This window comes from Macrotis lagotis, chromosome 4 (assembly GCF_037893015.1).
Source record: "Macrotis lagotis isolate mMagLag1 chromosome 4, bilby.v1.9.chrom.fasta, whole genome shotgun sequence".
NCBI lineage: Eukaryota > Metazoa > Chordata > Mammalia > Peramelemorphia > Peramelidae > Macrotis > Macrotis lagotis.
This window is the reverse complement of record NC_133661.1, coordinates 58,779,562-58,799,736: the sequence shown is the minus strand read 5'-3', so window position 1 is coordinate 58,799,736 and position 20,175 is coordinate 58,779,562. Positions and strand designations below refer to the sequence as shown.

Sequence of the window (20,175 nt, the reverse complement as noted above, 5' to 3'; positions counted from 1 at the left end):
TTAGCTGAAAGCTGTGGGAAGTTGAGACTGGGGGTGGGGTGGGGACTCTCATGGATCTACACTAACTTCTTCAATTCTTCCCGCACCCCCCCCCCCCCCCCCACCGCCATGGAAGCAGGTGGAAAGTTATCAGTCACTTGCTTGGCAAAGATTGAGACTAGTAAGGTCAAATCCACTGGGGCTGGATTCCAGGATTCATGTGGAGGCAGCACATTGCCTTTCAGATGGCTATGAATGCTCTCATGATAGCGTGGGGTCTGAAGTAGCTGGCCTAGGAATCAGGAGTCTTGGTTTTTTGCCCTCGTTCTGCCAGGAGCTCTGCTCTGTGACCTTGATGAAATGATCTAAACTTCTTTGGACTTTAGTCTCTCTGTCTCTAAAACAGGGAGAGGAATACCTGGTTTGACCCTATCTGGAAGGAAATTTGTGAAGACAGGCAAAAGACAGCTGACGGAAAGGCAAGATCTACATCGGTCCAAAGGATGTAGGGGATTATTAGAATGGCTGCTTTCCCAGCAATTTGACTTTGTTCCTGGTTTACATTCAGCCGTTGAAGAGCCGTTAGAGAGATCTGTACGTCTACCTGTTTCTTTGGGGTCCTAGCTAAAGTTACTCTCATTGGATCATAGATTTAGGCTTAGTTAGACCAATAAGTGTCATCCCTTCATTTTACTATTGAAAATTTTACTATTTAAAATGACTATTTAAAATGTTATAATTGATAATTATAATTTATGTATTTTGTAATTGAAGAGATACATGGCTTACCCATAAACACAGAAGTTTAAGTGTGAAACAGTACTCTGTACTCAAATAACCATCAATCCAGCCAGTATGCCAAAGAGAGAAGGAAGAATTTATTAAGCATCTATTATGTTGTAAGCATTATGCTAATCTTTGCAAATATTATCTCTTTTCATCCTCTTAACAATCCTGGGAAGTATGTGATATTATTATCCTGTTTTACAAATAGGAAAGTGAGGCAAAGAGAGGATACTATCTGAAGATAAATTTGAATTTGGGTCTTCTAGGAATGTGTCACCTAGCAGCCCCTATTACTTGAAGTCAAAGGAAGGAGTCCTTAGACATAGAAAACTTTGTAGTGTTCTGATTTGGGGAATCACTTATCTCACTGTATCTTGTACCAGTCAGACCAAGACTGAAGTGTCATATCCAAATATGGGTCATAGTTTTGAGTGAATTGAGGAAGCAATCAGGATAAGTGAGAAAGTCAGAAACCATATCATGTGTCTATTGTTTAAAGGAACTGGGGAGGGGCAAGGGGGGGTGGTAAAGAAAAGACCAAGGGGTTGGGAGGAAATGAGATTGCTTTCTTCAAGTATTTGAAGGACTCTTTGTTTGGAAGAGAAGAACTATATATTCTTTGTAGTTCCATAAGGAAAATTTGGGATCATTCAGCAGAAGTCACAGAGAGACATTTTTTTCTTTTGACATAAGGATAAACTTTCTAATAATTCATTTAGCTTTAGAAATGTGATGTAATGATGTTTCTATCACCATTCAAAGTCTGGATGCCTTTCTTTTTGGGATACAATCAAAGGGATTCCTATGGGGTAAATTAGACTAGTGAAACTCTAAAGTCCCTTCTTGTTCAGAGATTTTGTCTATTTCTCTTCTTTTAAGCATTTTTTTTAACCAATTTCACTGAAATATCTTCTTTTTCCAGAGAACCTATCCTACCCAGAGAGCCATCCTTCATAAGCAAAGAATAAAAAGAAGAAAAAGAAAAATGTTCATTAAACCTACCAATATATCAACCAAGGTTGACATCACATACACAGTGTTCCACACCCATAGCAAGAAGCCGGAGTCTTTATTTTCAGAACAGTTTCATCTTTGTCTGCTGACTTAATTTATGAGCTCTAGATTTTCTTTCAGGATGATGGAAGGTGCTCTTTAAAAATTGCCAAAGAAATAGTCAGACAAAGGTGCTTGGCTAAGAAAAATTAGTTATGGTGGGGGTGGAGAGTATCACCTGATTGTTCCATCCTTCTGGTACAGAGAGGTCTATATCCTCAATATTAAATATTCCTTTGTTTGTTTAGTCTCATATGCTGAGAATAATTTTTATTTCTTATTTCATCCCTCCCGTGACTTAAAATGACAAGAAATCTTTAAGAAAGGCTCAATCAGGTGATATTGTCTCATACAGGGCTGGGATTAGCACCTACACTAAATTTTGATGTCCTCCAGTTGCCAATTCTGGCCTTATTGCAATCTTTAGGATTCTGGGATTAGGAAAAGGCTGAATGAGATGTTTCATAGGTTTCATCATAGGCCTCCTTGCCTTAACTCAGTTTGACACATTCAACATACTTGGAAGGATTTATTCAAATAGAGGTATAGGTTCACCAATTCAACTAAATTTATTGTAGAGCACTATGGTATGCATGGCTACAAAGGAGTCAGGGAGCACCTTTTTTTCCCCATTTCCTTTTCTGTTTTTTCCTTGTGACAAAGCTAAAGCCACCTAGGTTTAACTGTTCTGATCAGTGGTTGCTTAGACACAGCACAAAGTTGAAGTGGATTGAGTTACGAAGACTTATTTTCTGTCTCTTGGGTTGTATCTCTGTATATCGGTCTCTATCTCGTGCTTCTTTCTATCTCACATATTCTCTTTTTCTGTGTTTCTCTCCCTGTCCTTGTCTTACTCCTTCCCTTTACCCTCTCCTCTCTCTTTTTCTCTCTTTTCTCCTTTCTCTTTCTTTCATACCTTCTTTCTCCTTTTTTTCTCTCCCTCCTTATTTTTTCCTCATTCCTCCCTTTTTTCTCCCTCTCCTTTTTCTTCTCCTTCCTTCTTTCCTTTTCTTCCCCTCTCTCCTCTTTCTCTTTTCCCCTCTTTCCCTCCTTTTTTCTTTCTCATCTCCCTCTTCTCTTCCTTCTTCCTTTCCATTTCTCTCTGTCTCATTTATTTGCTAAAATTGTTGGAGGAGGGGCAACTAAGTGGTACAGTGGATATAGCACCAACCCTGGATTCAGGAGGACCTGAGTTCAAATCCTATCTCTGACACTTAATACTTAATCTAGGAGCATTGATCTTATTCCTGCTAAAAAGCCTTTAAGTTTTATGTAATTGAAGTTTTCTGTTTTGTTTCTTGGAATCTCCTGTGCCATTGGCTATGAATTTTTTCTCTAGCCATATTTGTGAAAGGGGAATCCCATTTACTTTGCTCTTCTAATCTTTTGATTAGGTGACATTTTCTATGTAGTTAGCTCCCCCATCCATTTAGATTGTTGTGCTGTATTGTATGAGCTACTGATCTGAATCTATTTTCTGCTAAACTGCTTCTCCAAGAGTTTTCATTGACTAGGAAGCCCTTCCATCATCTCTGTGTTCTCAGATTTACTGAATACTTGGTGATTGACAATTTTCAAAAGAAATGATCCCTTAAAATGCCCAATTATACTTGTACTTTAATCAATCAGCAGATTTATTGTTTGATTTCCTGTGACGAGAAAATTGCATTTCTTGTCTTTTAGGAATTTATAATGGGACGAATCAATAATTGTTGGTTGGTTGACTGTATACTCTGGGGACAAGTCTAGGTAGACTAGGACATTCAGTTAGTGCTAAATAAGTCTTGTGAGTTAAGAGATGTAAATCTCTACCCTATCTTCTATAGGAGACTTCCTATCAGTCAGTTAACATTTATTAAGCACCTAAAGTACCTACTTATATGCTAGGGTCTGTGCCAAGCACTGGAGTTAAGGAAAGAGGCAAAAGACAATCCCTGCCCTCAAGGAGCTCTCAATCTAATGAGAATGACAACTAGTTTGCACAACTAAGTTATAGAGAATGGAGAAACAGGAAATAATTAAGAGGGAAGACACTGGAATCAAGAGGGGTTCCCTATGTTATTCCCAGTGTATTTTATCTAGAACTTGTTTGTACATATTTGTTTACTTTTTGCCTCTTCCTTTACATGCTCCTTGAGGGCAGGGACTATCTTTTGCCTTTTTTTTGTAACCTACTGTGGCTTTTTTTTTTTTTGGCAAGGTATGGAGTTAAGTGACTTGCCTATGGCCACACAGCTAGGTAATTTTTAAGTTATCTGAGGCTGGATTTGAACACAGGTCCTCCTGACTCTAGGGCTGGTGCTCTATTCACTGTACCACCTAGCTGCCCCCTAGTAATACTTGTAGCAGCAAATGTTTATTGACTGACTTTAGATCATTCAGGAACATAGAGTTAGAATAGGAGGAGCTCAGACTTGATCTAGCCTGACTTCTTATGTTATAGGTGAGAAAGTCAGAGTTTGAATCTCTGTCCTATGGAGGAGTGATCCGGGGGTTTTGAAGGATCAGGACATGAAGAATGCAATCCAGATGAGCAGAAGTAGAAAGGCACATGGAAGAAAATTAGATGTATCAGTCTGACTAGAGTGGGAGAGTTTGTGTTGGGGGAGGGCGAACACATTCTGGGAAGATCAGGAGATTATAGGGGTCCTTTTGTCCCTGCTGGGATGTTTTTGAAACGTTTATATTGCAAGTCCGGGAAAATAAGCCTAGGCCTAATGAGAATCAGGCAGCAGCCCCAAGGAGAGACTGAACAGACTGGGCCTCTGCTTTCAATCAATCCCTTTGTGGTTGGCCTTCTAGATACACAGCTCGGGGAGGGCTGAGCAGAACTTTGTCTTTGTGTGTCTAGGCTTATGCTAGTCTACGAGCTGAGGGGTACAGGAAACAGTAGCAGGAGGTGGAGGTGGTGGGAGGAGCAATGACCGGATCATTAATTTTGTTTGGGTCAATGTGGATTTCTTAGGCAAGAGCAGAATTTTTTCATGTTCTTGATTTGTTTAAAAAAACAAAACAAAACTCAGGTGTTGGCGGAGTCACCAGTCAGTGGTGCTTGTTTGTTTGTGAGATCGAAATTATGTCTCAAGTTCAAAATGATTGATATTTAATGGAGCAGAAACTGAATCTGTAGTTGTAGTAATACTCCTTCTCCTAGTAGGCTCAGGGAGAACTCACATCTTGAGGGGTACCCTGCCTACTATTATTTCTCTTGCACGTTCATACAGGCAATAGGAGGGCTGCCGTATTTATTAAAACGAACCATGATCGATTCTTAATTCTCCTTATCCTTTTCTAGTGAATTGATGTTGTACAATATACTCCATGTAAGACAAGGTAGGTCAGCTCAGGTAGCTTATACACACACACACACACACACACACACACACACACACACACACACACACAGATTATTGCAGGTTTCACTGTCAAAGCCTCTTTTCTATTCCCTGTGAGATGAGAAATAGTCTTTGTTTTAAGGAAACAGTGACTTGATAGGAGAACAAATGATTTCAAAAATCTTATAGAAGGTTGCATAGGAGTAGATCAAGATTATCTACTTCAGCACTTATTTCTTTTTTTCTTATTTTATTCTTTTAAATGAAAATTGATCTATTCCTTTTCCTTGACTGCTCCCAATGAGAAGGCAAGAAAAACAACTCTGCATTAAAATTATGTGTAGTCAGCAAAACAAATTCTCATGTTGGCCATTTCTAAAAAAAAAGTCTCAACCTGTATGTACATGTACTCTGAACCCATAATACTGTCAGGAAATTAAGTCTTGGGGTGGCTAGATGGCACAGTGAATAGAGCACCGGCCCTGGAGTCAGGAATATCTGAGTTCAAAACTGGGCTCAGACACTTAATAATTACCTAGCTGTGTGGCCTTGGGTGAGCCACTTAACCCCATTTGCCTTGCAAAAACCTTAAAAAAAAAAAAGAAAAAATTTTATACACATAGCTATGTGACCTCAAAAAGTCTTTTTACTAATTTTCTTTACTGATTTTCTTTAACTAAATCAACTCATGGTCATGAACTAAAGGCTCTTCACCATCTTCATCCTCTTGTGCACTTTCTCCAATTTATTAGGTATGTGCCTTAAAAGATGGATTTTCAGAACAGAATACTTTATGTCTAATGAGATCTGTCTTAGAATATGGAGGTTTTCCATCTCTGAATCTAGACATTCTCTTGGTTCAAATGAGGTAAGATTTGTAAAGCTCTGAGCAGAATTTCTAATACATAATAAGTAGATAATAAATGATTCTTCTCTTCCCTTTCCCTTTCCCTTCCCTCTCTCCCTCTCTCCTTCTCCCTTTCCTCTTTCCCCTTCTCTCTACCTTAGGAAGAGGTCTGAAGAACTTTTGATTTCTGATTTGGATTTTGCTTCAAACTTCCTCTATAACCTTCAATATAACCTTCACTCCTGTGAAATTGTTTTCTTATCTGTAAAATGGGAACTCTGAGAATCAAGGGAGATAATGACTTTGAAAGTGCTTTGCAAAGGTTAAAACAGTTATGAATGGAAAAAAGTTATTAATATGGACCAGTGATTCTTTGTTTATGTATGCATGCATATGTATTTTTATTTTTTCATTTTTATTTTTTTTTAGATTTTTTTTTTTTTTTTTGCAAGGCAATGGGGTTAAGTGGCTCGCCCAAGACCACACAGCTAGGTAATTATTAAGTGTCTGAGGCTGGATCTGAACTCAGGTACTCCTGATTCCAGGGCTGGTGTTCTGTCCACTGCACCACCTAGCCACCCCTGTATTTTTAATATATGTATATATAGATATAAATTCACATGAGTATTTTGGGTTTTTTTAAAGATTTTTTAAAGATTTTATTTATTTTGAGTTTTACAATTTTCCCCCTAATCTTACTTCCCTCCCCCCAACCCCTACAGAAGGCAGTTTGCCAGTCTTTACATTTCCATGGTATACATTGATCCAAATTGAATGTGATGAGAGAGAAATCATATCCTTAAGGAAGAAACAAAGTATAAGAGATAACAAGATCAGACAATAAGATATCAGTTTTTTTCCCCTAAATTAAAGTTAATAGTCCTTGGTCTTTGTTCAAACTCCACAGTTTTTTCTCTGGATACCAATGGTATTCTCCATTGCAGACAGCCCCAAATTGCACTGATGGAATGAGCCAATCCATCAAGGTTGATGATCGCTCCCATGTTGCTGTTAGGGTGTACAGTGTTTTTTTGGTTCTGCTCATCTCACTCAGCATCAATTCATGTAAATCCTTCCAGGCTTCCCTGAATTCCCATTCCTCATGGTTTCTAACAGAACAGTAGTGTTCCATGACATACATATACCACAGTTTGCTAAGCCATTCCCCAATTGAAGGACACATTTATTTGATTTCCAATTCTTTGCCACCACAAAGAGGGGTGCTATGAATATTTTTGTATAAGTGATGTTTTTACCCTTTTTCATCATCTCTTCAGGGTATAGACCCAGTAGTGGTATTGCTGGATCAAAGGGTATACACATTTTTGTTGCCCTTTGGGCATAGCTCCAAATTTCTCTCCAGAAAGGTTGGATGAATTCACAGCTCCACCAACAGTGCAATAATAGTGTCCCAGATTTCCCACAACCCTTCCAGCAATGATCATTATCCTTTCTGTGAACCAGGGATTCTTAATCTTTTTTGTGTCTATGTCATGTGCTCCTCTGACAATCTAGTGGACCCCATGGGACCTTTTCTCAGAAAATATTTTTAAATGCATAAAATATATAGGATTACAAAGGAAACTATTTATATTGAAATGTAGTTTATAGACAAGAAAACAGATCATGATTAAAGGGTGGATCTATTAGAGTAATTTCTTATTTTCTTATTTTTTTTCAATTTCATATATAGGTAATCCCCACCAGTCATTTTTTGTAATATTTTGGGTTCCACATTTTTCTCCCTCTCTCCTTTCTCTCTCCCATCTCTAAGACAGCAAGTGATGAACAAGTAAATTATGTACAATCATGTTAAGCATACTTCTATATTGAGAATGTAATGAAAGGAAAAAAACAGAACAAAAGGGAAAAATCCACTAGAAAGAAAAAATAAAAAAAAAAAAGTGAAAATAGTATGCTTTGGTCAGCATTCAAATTCCATAGTTCTTTCTCTGGGTATGGATGGTATTTTCCATCACAAATCTTTTGGAGTTTTCTTTGATCACTGTTGATCATCACACAATGTTGCTGTTATTGTGTACAATGTTCTTCTGGTTTGGTTTAATTTGCTTGGGATTAGTTGATGTAAGTTTTTCTAGATTTTTCTGAAAATACCCGCTCATATTTTCTTCCAGAACAGTAGCATTCTATCATATTCCCATACCACAACTTATTCAGAATTCCCTAATTGATAGGCATCCCCTCAATTTTCAATTCTTTGTTACCACAAAAAGCTGCCATATTTTTGTATAGATGGATTCTTTTCCCTTTTTTTTATGGTCTCTTTGTATTACAGACCTAGTAGTGGTGTTGCTAGATTAAAGGGTATGCACAATTTGATTGCCTTTTATGTATAATTCCAAATTGCTCTACATGGTTGAATGTATGCTCTACAATGGTTGGATCAATTCACAACTCCCCTAAAATTGCATCCCAGTTTTCCCACATCCCTTCCAACATTTGTCATTTCTTTTTCTGTCATATTAGCCAGTCTTATGGGTATGAAGCAGTACCTACTGGAGTTGTTTTAATTTGTATTTCTCTAAGCAATAGTGATTTAGAAAATTTTTTCATGACTATAGATAGCTTTAATTTCTTCCTTTGAAACCTACCTGTTCATATCCTTTGATCATTTATCAGTTGGGAATGACTTACATTCTTATAAATTTCAACTTTATCTTGGAATAGAGTATAGAAACTAGTTTCTGCCATACTTTTTCCAATTTTCCCAGAAGTTTTGGTCAAATAGCTGGACTCTTTGGGTTTAGCTGGCAGTAGATTAGTATAGTCTAATAATTAGTTTTTTTTTTAGTTTTTTTTTTTTTGGCTAGGCAATGGGGTTAAGTGGCTTGCCCAAGGCCACACAGCTAGAATTATTAAGTGTCTGAGGCCACATTTGAACTCAGGTACTCCTGACTCCAGGGCCAGTTCTCTATCCACTGCGCCACCTAGCCACCTCCTATTAGAGTAATTTCGAAGTAGCGAGAAACATAAATAATATTTTGAGATGTTGTCAACAACTGTAATGTGATATGAAAATATCTTCTATTGGTGATTATTGCAAATCTTACATGGTTTATTACCTACTTTCATAATGGAAGGAAATGTAGAGTTTTAGATTAAGTTTAATGAATATGTGTGTACACACACACACACACACACACACACACACACAAAAACACATTTTTTTCCCCTTGTAAGTTCACAGATCTTTTTAAACCTTTCCAAGGCTTTTCCCAGTTTAAGAGCCTAATATATACTCTTAAAGCCCTATAATGCTAAGAAGATGACCAGATGAAAACAAATTTGTCCATCAATAGGCATTTAATAAGATGTTCAAGGTATTGTGCTAAGTATTGTGGATACAAAGAAAGACAAAAAACAGTCCTCACTCTAAGCTAAGTCCAATGGTAGAGAGAACATATAAACAACAATGTACCAACACAGGGAAACACTAGGATGAAAGATGACTGATAAGGGCTTCTTATTTATTTATTTGTTTGTTTGTTTATTCATCCACTCTTTTTTTTTAGGTTTTTTTTGCAAGGCAAATGGGGTTAAGTGGCTTGCCGAAGGCCACACAGCTAGGTAATTATTAAGTGTCTGAGACCAGATTTGAACCCAGGTACTCCTGACTCCAAGGCTGGTGCTTTATCCACTACGCCACCTAGCCGCCCCCATCCACTGTTTCTTTCTTCATTCGTTCATCTATTCATTCATTCATTTTATTTATTCATTTGTTTATTTTCAGTCATATGCATGTATATTTTTTAAGTTACAAAATGTCCTTCCATCTTCCCTTCCCCCACTCCCTTTTCTCAGTGGCAAACAATCAGGTTAGCATTGTACATACATATTTTTGATAATCATGTTTATAGATTAGTCATTTTCAGTATGAGGAATTAGGATTAAGGGAAAGAAATATATGAGATTTTTTTTAAAGTGTTCATCAGATTCTGAAGGATTGTTTTTGTTTTGTTTTGTTTTTCTTCCTCTGGATGGGTATAATATTGTTCATAACCAGCGTAAAACAGTTGTCCTAGCTCTCTGAACTTCTGAGAGGAGTTGCTTCCATCAAGATTGTTCATGAGAGGGCTTTCTTGTAGAAGGTGAAGAAAACCAGGGAAGTTTCTGGTATTTTGACACTTGGACAAGTTATCTTCTTGCCTATTTTTTCTCCGGTGTACATTTGCCTTATTTATTTAATTACTAGTCTTTGAATTTTTCCTTTAAAAAATAATTATTGACATTTTTGTTTTCAAACTGTATTCATTCCCAAACATATTCCTTTTGCCTTATCAAGCAAACTATACTTTAAAACAAAGAATCAAAGGACAGGAAAACAGTTTAGCAAAACGTATCAACCTTATCTGACAACTTACACATTATTCCACATCTATATTCCCTCACATCTATGTAAGGAAGCCTTCCTTGAATTTTAAGATAAATTCAAAATCTGTTTTCCTGGGGAAAAAAGTATTTTCAAATTACTTTTATGCTAATTGCTAATCACAGCATTTAGGTGAATATTTCTGTTTTTGTTTTTTGGTAATAATAATAATAATAATAATAATAATAATAATAATAATACTTGACTTTTGTTATATGCTCTACAGTATATTTTCAGGCCCATTTGATCCTCAAGGCAAGCCTTGAAATTGAGATAGAAGGGATGATTCTCTCTGTTTGCCTCTCTATTTTTATCAGAAAAGGAGAGGATGACCAACAGATGAGGAAACTAAGGTCTATAGAAGTTGAAATGACCTGTTCGAATTTGCTTACTGTAATTAGTAGCTGAAGTGGGACTAGGAACCAGGTCACTGTTGGAGCAGTGCTTATCCTGGAAAGCTGATTTCCTGGAAAAGGAGTTTTCCTCCATGGAAAGAGTTCACTACCAGGGTTCCTTGGCATCTTACCCACCTGGCTATCCCACACAGGTTGAGCTGGAATTTTGGACCCTGGGAGCAATATGAGAGGGAACTTAATGGGGGTTCGTTTTGTGATTCTTTGTAGAAAGTAGCCTCTCAGTTTTCCTCATTTTGACAAGAAAAAAAAACTAACAAGACTTCCAGATCTTATAATGTTCACCTTAATTTATCCTGCCCATCTTACATATAGCCTGGGCAGATAAGTAACTGAATTTGAGAAAGAAGAGTGGTTGGTATTCTTCCTTTATTCCTCTTTTTTGAATTTGGGAATATTCTTTAATAATTTCTCATTGCCTGATTTCTGACCTTCGGATTTGAAGACCTAGATTTGAAGTGTTCTTGGGTTGATTTTTGTTATGACTTTATATAGGCTAAATACAAGTTAAACTTCTTGAGGTATAGAAATACTGGCCATGGTCGAGTTCAGAAAAATCCCCATGAAAAGGGAGCTGTAGGAAATCATTTAACCTTTTCTAGCCTGTTTCCTTATCCAGTAAGAGGAAATAATTGTTATTGGCATTATCTGTCTCACAAGAGTATCCTGATGGATAACATTTTATAAACTTATAAACTGCTCTTTCAATGTGAACTTATTGTTAGTAAGTAGCTATTAGTATCATCATGAAGAGTTGGACTATATGAAAGAGTTTGCTACTCGTGGTCTCTGATCTCATTTCTCTAATAAGCAGTCAGGTCTAATAATCAGGGGATCCTTGTTTTGTTTTGTTTTATCTTAAAATAGCATGCATGGCGCAATGGAAGTAGCTCTGAATTTGGGGTCAGAGGACCTGGCTGACCTCAGTCAGCCTTTAATCTGTGCACAACCTTGGGGGAATCAATTCTCTTGTTTGCTCTTGTGTCACAGGAAGGTGTAGACCAGTTGATCCTTAAGGACCCTTCTGAAGTCCTGGGGGGAATGTCACATTCGAACGCTCTTGGCCTTAGAGCCCTGGGCAAGATTTAGAACCAGACTCTAGGGAGCCTTCTGGGAGAATTCAGTCGTGAAGGAAATGCTGGCTATGACTCAGAAGTGAGGTTCGGTTTCTTTTGCAGTTTCCTGGGTGTGTTTTAAGCCCCAGCACTTTAGTGAAGGGCATGTGAAGCCTAGCCTCTGAATTGTCTTTGTTGTCTTTCTTTTGCTCTCCTTTTCAAAACTATTTTTGTTCTTTGGCATTGCTTCAGAAGGCTGCTGAGCCGTATCGTTGAAAATAACCCAGAGTTGGCAGTGTTTGGGTTGAGGAGCCAGAGAGAGGACTGCGTGATACAGAGTAGGGAACACTGTCAGGGTTTTTACGTCAAGAATGCTTCCATGGCAACTCCCTGTTAGGTGTTGCTCTCCCAGGATGTGCGGGCATCTGTTTGGCTCTGGGTATCCTGGGTGGGGGGGAGTTTAAGGGGGTTTTAGTTCTCTCTTGTCTTACACATGATGTGTGGGACCAGAGTTAGAAAATCTGTGTTTGCAAATTGGGTGGGCCTTGAAGGATGGACTGGATTGGGCAGAAGTAGAAGAGGATAAGGGAATACTTGAGCCAATTCATCAATCAGTCAACCAACCAGAAAGAATTTATTAAGGACTTTAGTATGTTCTCAAAACTGTGATGGGAATAGAAAGACAAAAATGAAACTGTTCATTCCTTCAAAATGCTTCCATTCTAACAGTAGAGACAGTGTGAACATCTATGATCTTCAGTTTCCTCTTCTGGAGGGAGGAACAGGGACACAGAGACAGAGATACACAGAAAGAAAGTTGTCACTGAAATAGAAGAGTGGAAGGGAGAGAGAGAGAGACTTGTGGACACACAGATATCCACAGAAAAGTCTGAGGAGAGAGATAGGCAGAGACAGTATCAGATAGTGAATGCACAGAGACAGAACAGAGAAACATTCACAGAGAGACAAAAGACACACTGGGAAAAGAGAAGGAAGGAAGGAAGGGAAAAAGACAGAAGACAGGGAGGAAAGAGGAGAAAAGATAGTCACAGAAACAGCCACAGATAGATAGATACACATAGGGACAGAAGAGATAGAGAGAAAGGTATAGAAGAGAGACAAAGACATTAAGAAATGAGGGGGAAGGAAGAGATATTAAGAGAGGAAGAAAGGGAAGAAAGAGACAAAGAGGGAAAAAGATAGAAAGAGAGACAGCAACAGATAGAAATACATAGAAAGAGGAGATAGAGAGAAAGACATACTCAGAGAAGAGACAAAGACTTACAAGAGAGAGGAAAGAAGGAAAGAGATAGACAGAAAGAGGGGGAAAATAGATCTAAAGATAGTAACTGATAGATACACATAGAAACAAGAGAGAGAGGAGAGACAGACACACTGAAGAGAGAGGAAGGGAGAGACAGAAGAAAGGGAGGAAAGAAGGATCAAGAGATAAAGAGGGGAAAAGATGGAGACAGCAACAGATAGAGAGATATACACAGAAACAGTAGAGATAGACAGAAAGACATACTCAGAGAAGAGAGACAAAGACACACCAAGAAGAGAAAGGAAGGAAGGGAGATAGAAGAAAAGGAGGAAAGAAAAATAGAGACAGAGAAAGAGAGAAAAGATAGTCATAGAGACAGCAACAGATAAATACACATAGAGACAAGATATAGACAGAGAAAGGCACTGGGAAGAGAGAGGGAAAGAAGGAAGAGTTAGAAACAGAAGAAAAAGAGGAAAGAAAGAGTTGGAGACGGAAAGAGGGGAAAAGATAGACACAGAGATAAGAGTCTGGGGAGAGGCGGGGGGAGAAGAGAACATAGACGACCTGAAGGGAACTTCTAAGAGGGATATATGAGGAAGGAGAGCATTCTAGACATGAGGCACTGCCATTGTAAAGGTACAGAGAAGAGAAATGGAGTGAAAAATAGCAAGTCAGCCAACATGATCGTCAACATGTAGCTTTGTGCTTAGCACAGCATCTCCAACCTTCAGCAGAATGCTTGGGCATGTAATAAATAGAAGCCGAATAAATGTTTGATAACTGATTGATTGTAGAGTGCTTAGAGGGGAGTAATGTGCAGGTTCAGAGGGACCAGTTTCTGAAGATCTTTAAACACCAATTCAGTAAACATTATATGTTTACTATGTGCCAGAGGCAGCTAGGTGGCACCATAGGGCACAGAGCGCCAGGCTTAGTCTGTCATAGAAGACTTATCTTCCTGAGTTCAAATCCAGTCACAGATATTTAGTAGCTGTGTGTCCCTGAACAAATCACTTCACAGTTTACCTCAGTTTTCTCATCTGTAAAGTGATCTAGAGAAGGAACGGGCAAGCCACTCCAGTATTTCTTACTTAAAATCATAGAGAACCACCAGAGGAGGAGTTTTTGTCCTTTTTTTTATGTGTGTGTGATGGATCTCTTTGGCAGCCTGAAACTAATTATATAGAATTTTAGTTATCAAAGTAATGAAAAAATATTTATGGGCCAAGGTTAAGAATTCTTCATGCACTTTATTGAGTATGGCGGTGATTGGAGATAGCCTTGGAGATAGCTCCAGGCAAATCATTTTAGTGGCAGTGGATTGGTGAGAGCAAAGGAAAAAACAGGAGCTAAAGTTTAGAAGTAGAATTAGTCCTGGTGTTCTTCAGGCTTATTGTTGGCCTGCTCTTTACTGCTTCAGAAACCTCACTTGAGAGAAGGCTTCCTGGGATCTCTGTTTTAAAAATAACAACGATAACAACTAATCTACATCCATCACTTTAAAGTTTGTGAAACACTTTCATAATGTTACTTCATTTGATCCTCACAATTTCCCTGGGAGATAGGTTCTATTATATTCTTTATAGATGAGTATGCTGAGGCATACAGAGGTTGTGCCTTGCTCTGCTAGTAAATATTTAAGGCAAAATTTGAACTCAGATCTTAGTGACTCCAATTTCAACACATTTGCCACTATACCCCCCCCCCCCCCAGCTCCCAAGAACCTTCAGGATATCAAGGGAAGCATGTGCAGACTTTTTAGTCTACCCCAGTTTGGATAGGGAAGATCCTTTGCTTGAGCTTTTCTTGGGAAGCACCTGGCAGGAACTAGACCTGACTGGCTACAGAATTCATTTGACCCTTTCCCAGGAGGGCTCAGAATGGATAGGATTGGTGGAGTCTTCAAGAACATTGGATTAAAAGATGACTTTATTGTTCATTGACAAGATCTGAGGAGTCCTTTCTCCTCAGGACATGTTTGGTGTCAGAAATAATTCCTGACTCCTCCTCTTTCTGGGGAGCAGTTTCCAGCTTCTCTTCCTGGCACCTCCATACTAGGTTTTGGTCTGGTGCCACTCTCCCAAAGTGCTTGGAGACTGGACCAGAGAAGCCTATACCAATCTCCCTGTGAATATGGTGGCAGGGTGATGGAATAGTTGGATGTTGCCCCCTTCCTTTCCCCTGTCCCTTCCCCCTTCCTATTTCATAGTAGGGGTCAGGAAATCTTAGTGATTTTCTTCTCATAACTTCCTCATGGAATAGTTTTAAAAATCTAATGGACAGTTCAGCTTGGATTGCTTCATGGCCACCCCACCCTCCATACAGACACACACAAAGGGAATGGTTTTATCTGTGTGAATAAATACACGTGAGCAGGAAATTTGATCCAGCCTAATAAACTCTGAATCTGACAGAGGAACAGCTAAATGGTGCAGCAAATAGAGCACCTGCTCTAGAATTAGGAGGACCTGAGTTCAAATTTGGCCCCAAGTACATGATGTTTACTATCAGTGTGACCTTGGGCACATCCCTCAACATTGATTGCCTGGCTTCCAGGGCCATCTCCAGTCATCTTGATTCATATCTGACCGCTGGACCCAGAAGGCTCAAGAGGAGAAAATGAGGCTGGGGACTTAGCACAGCCCCTCACTCTAATACATGTGCTTGTCATGTCATCACCTCCCTGATGTCACAATCTTCTTCAAGAATGAAGGACAAGGGGTGGCTAGGTGGCGTAGTGGATAACGCAGCGGCCTTGGAGTCAGGAGTACCTGGGTTCAAATCTGGTCTCAGACACTTAATAATTACCTAGATGTGTGGTCTTGGGCAAGCCACTTAACCCCATTTGCCTTGCAAAAACCTAAAAAAAAAAGAATGAAGGACAAACAACAACATTGTCTGGCACATAAGAGAGCTTAGTGAATGTTTGTTGAATTGAATTACTACTCTTTTCCTCCTCCTCCAATTTTTATTACTTACTAATTACTCATAGCAGAGACTGTTAAACGAAATTTCAGTTTTCCTCTTGCCTGTTGTATCCCAGTATTAGGTTCATATTTAAGTTTGTCCTTCCTTCTAAAAGTGTCAGGCACAGTGTAAGCCCTGGGGAGAAAAATAAGAAAAAGAGGCTGCCCTTACCCTGAAGCATCTTACAATTGAATGTGAATGATGATGTTTGTCCTTTATTCTCAAAGACCATGACATCAAGGGAAGTGATACCATAATAAACAGATGAATTGGATTTGAGTGAGAGGATGTTGGGTTAAGCCACCAACTTCACTTTCTGCTCTGGAACTATCTGAATCCAGTGGCCAGATATGAATCAGGATGACCAGAAATGACCCTGGATGTGAGACTGTATTTGAACTCCTGTCCTCCTCGTTACAAAGCCAGTGTTCCATCCACTGCACTGCACTAACTCCCATCTAATGTGAATCAGAAAGGCTTGAATCAAACTTGAGATTCTTAAGAAACTGAGAGGTCCATGTGTAGTGTAGTACAATCCCTGGGACAGCCTGTGGCCATGCAAAAAGGCAGATTGGAGATGGACTACCACTTTGGGGGTCATTTTTGTTTAATTACATTAACCATTACTCTTTGTCCTACCCTCTGGGAATAAGCTGGACCAATCCAGTCCATCCACTATATGTTAACTTTTCATTCACTTAAAAAGTGCTCATTAAGTGCTTCCTGTGTAGCAGTCCTGGAAATACACATTGAGTCAGCAGGCATTTCTTTATTAAGTGTGAGCTGTGCCCAAGTCTTGTGCTAGACTTTGACATATGAAAACCCCTACATTGTCTCTCCTCTAAGAGCTTTGGTTTAGCTGGCTGAGACCAGGTGTACAAATATAAATAGACAACCAAATACAAAATAGAAACAAGAAAATGTTGGGTGGAGGGATGAGCAATAGAGGGAGAAGCTTCACGTAGATAAGTCAACCTCCCTGGGCCATAATTAAGATTGGGGAGTAGGGATAGATGCATCCGAGATCCCAGCACTTCTAGCTCTGTGATCCTATCATCTCCCTAGAAAGGGGAGCTTGAGCTGAGCTTAGAGGGAAGAGGTAAAGGTAAGGAGGGCTTTCATTTCACATATTGGGCAGCCAGGGCTAGATCTTTAGGCAAGTCAGTCTGGCTGGCTGAACTCAAGAATTTAGAATGAGATGGAAAAGGCAGGTGGGGGACCAGGTCTAAAGGACTGATCAAAGATGCACTTAAGGAATCTCACTTTGGCAGCTCTGTAGAGCATGTCTCCGGAGAAGGGAGAAACTGGAGGTGGAAAGATCAAGAAGACTGTAATAATCGAGAAGAGAAATGTTGAGTTTGAACTATGTTAGGGTCCATGTTCTTGCTGAGAAGGATTTGAATTTGAGAGTTGTAGATGTGCAGATTTGACACCTGACTGATTTGTGATGTGACAGTGAGAAACTGAGAAAAACAGTGAAGTTACAAAGCTGGGCGAATGGACAGATGGGGATCCCCTCAGCAGAACTAGAATTTAGAAGGACAGATTTGGGGAGAAAGATAATGCATTCTATTTCAAACTTATTGGGTTTGAAATGACCCATTCAGTTCAAAATGTCCAATATGCAGTTAGGATGTTGGACTGCAGCTCGGGGAGAGATGAGGGCTAGATATAAAGATCTCTGCAGAGATAATTGGATCCATGGGAGCCTATGAGATTACTAAGTGAAAGTGTATATATAGAGAAGAGAGCTCACTACTGATCCTTGGGGTACACCCAAGTTAGGGACTATACAAAGTAGATTGAAAAGGAGCAGTTGGATAATTGTATAAACCCAGAGAAGAGAGGATCCAGGAAGAGAGGGTAGTCAAAAATAACATGCTGGAGAAAGACCAAGAAAGATAAGGATTGAAAAAACCATCAATAGATTGTTGGTAACTTTGGAGTTTCAGGTAAGAGATTAATTTAGAAGCTAGATGGTAAAGGTTTGAGAAGCAAGTAAGAGCAAAGACAAGGAGTAGGAATTTAACTCTGAAAGGGTAGCTTGTGGCGGGGGCTATTGAATATTTTTTTAAAGAATTTGGGAGAGGTGAGTTTGTGGACAACAGGGAAAGAACCAGTAGGTAGGGAGAGATTGAAAACTAGAAAAAGGGGGTGATGATCAAGGATTGGTTTTGGTGAAAGGAGGCAAAAGGCTGACTCTTTAAACAGATTCTAGGGGGAAGGCAGAGATAGTGAGGGTTAATAGAGCAAAGGGAATAGGCGGTACTCCTAGTGAATGACCTCCATTTTTCTCACAGTAAAGTATGAGGTGAGATCCTCAGCTGGCAAGTCACTTAACCCTATTTACCTCAGTTCCTCATCTGTAAAAATCAACTAGGGAAGGAAATGTCTAATCACTCCAGTATCTTTGCCAAGAAAATCCCAAAATGAAGTCACGGAGAATCAGACACAACTGAAATGACTGAGCTGAGAGGATGGAGGGGGGGAGGTGTTGGAGTTAGAGTGTCAAAGAGGGGAATAGGAAAGAGAACCAATTAAGGGGAGTAAGAAGATGAGATTAAGTAACTTAAATATGTAGTGAACCCTATCAACATGACTGTGTGACTTCTTTCATTAACAGCACATGAATGAGTAAAAGAGGAAGGCACCTTTTAAAGCTTTTGAACACTACTTGTGTGTGAACCATAATGTGAATCATTGTGATTATATAAATTGAAGTCATTAATCCTTATTAATACTTGCATACTTTGGAGATCTGTGATTTTATCGATATGGAAGCCGACTGAGATGGTAGTTCTCTGTCATTTAGTGAATCATAGATAGGGTCATTGAGTTGGAGCTGGAAATAACCTTAAAGGTCATTAATTCCAACCCCCTCATTTTACAGATGAAGAGACTGAAAACTTTCCCAGGGGAATTTGAAGCCAAGTCTTCCTACTTTCAGGCTGATAATATACTGTGGTAAACCTTGGTAATTTTTTGAGAATTGCTATGGCTGGAAAAATTCATAATTACATGACCCCACCTGATGAACCTCTTTTAAATTTAGCTCAGTTTATCCTCAGGCAATAAAAATGCTTTTCATTAGGATCTCTCAAAACTTGTGATCCATAGTCAGCCCTGGAGGATCCAAGATCATCTTTGTGCAATTCACTACAAAGCTTTGGAATAAGACTTCAGTGGAACATTGATAATGATGATAGTGATAGTGATGATGATGATGATGATGATGATGATGATGATGATGATAGTAATAATAGCTTGCAATGCCACAATGCTATAAGGTGTTCAAAGCATTTCCTTCATAGTCACTCTTTAAAGGAAGTCTTGCAAATGCTATTCTTATTTTCCAGATCAGAACTAGGCTCATACAGGAGAAGGTAACTGACCAAAATCATATGGTAAATCCTACAGTCAAGACTCACCCAAACTTAGAACTTCACCTCCAAATTCAGGACCGTTTTCATATATCTTTGATATGGGTCTGATAGTCAAGATATATAGACAACAAACCCAAAACCTTTCCCCTCAAAGACAAGTGGTCAAATATTTCTTAAAAGAATAATAGTAAATTAATACTAGCCACCTGAAACAATTCTCAATGTCAAATAATAAGAGAAATGAAAATCCAAAAAACCCTGCAGTTTTACTTTATACCTTGAAAATTGTCAGTAATAAAAGTTGGGAATAGTGGGAAGACAGGCACATGAGTGCATTTTTGGTGGAGCTGTGAATTGATTGAGTGTTGTGGAAAACAACTTGGAATTACCATAAGACAGGGATGTAAATATTTAAACCTTTTGATCCAGAAATGACATGTATCTCAAAGGAGATCAATACCAAAAAGAAAGGCCCTATATAGAATATAGGAGGATTTTTTATGGTAACGAAGAATTAGAAACAAAGAAAATTCCCATAGAATAACTAAAATTGTGATACATGCATGTAATGGAATATTATTATGCTATAATAAATATGACTAAGATGAATACACAGGAGTATGGAAAGTCATATAGGCTATATAAATTTATACAAAGTAAAGCAGAATCAAGTAAGTGATATATAAAGTGAAAGCAACAG

The 20,175-nt window shown here is 38.7% G+C and overlaps 1 protein-coding gene and 1 long non-coding RNA gene across 5 annotated transcripts in view; both read left to right on the top strand.

Moving 5' to 3' along the window:
* Window positions 1-20,175, top strand: part of DLG5 (discs large MAGUK scaffold protein 5) — a 158,945-nt gene that overhangs the window by 7,768 nt on the left and 131,002 nt on the right. The window lies entirely within an intron of this gene.
* LOC141520945 (uncharacterized) lies at window positions 114-4,837 on the top strand. Its single transcript, XR_012477804.1, has 2 exons — window positions 114-573; window positions 1,688-4,837. It is a non-coding gene; the product is annotated as an uncharacterized LOC141520945 (long non-coding RNA).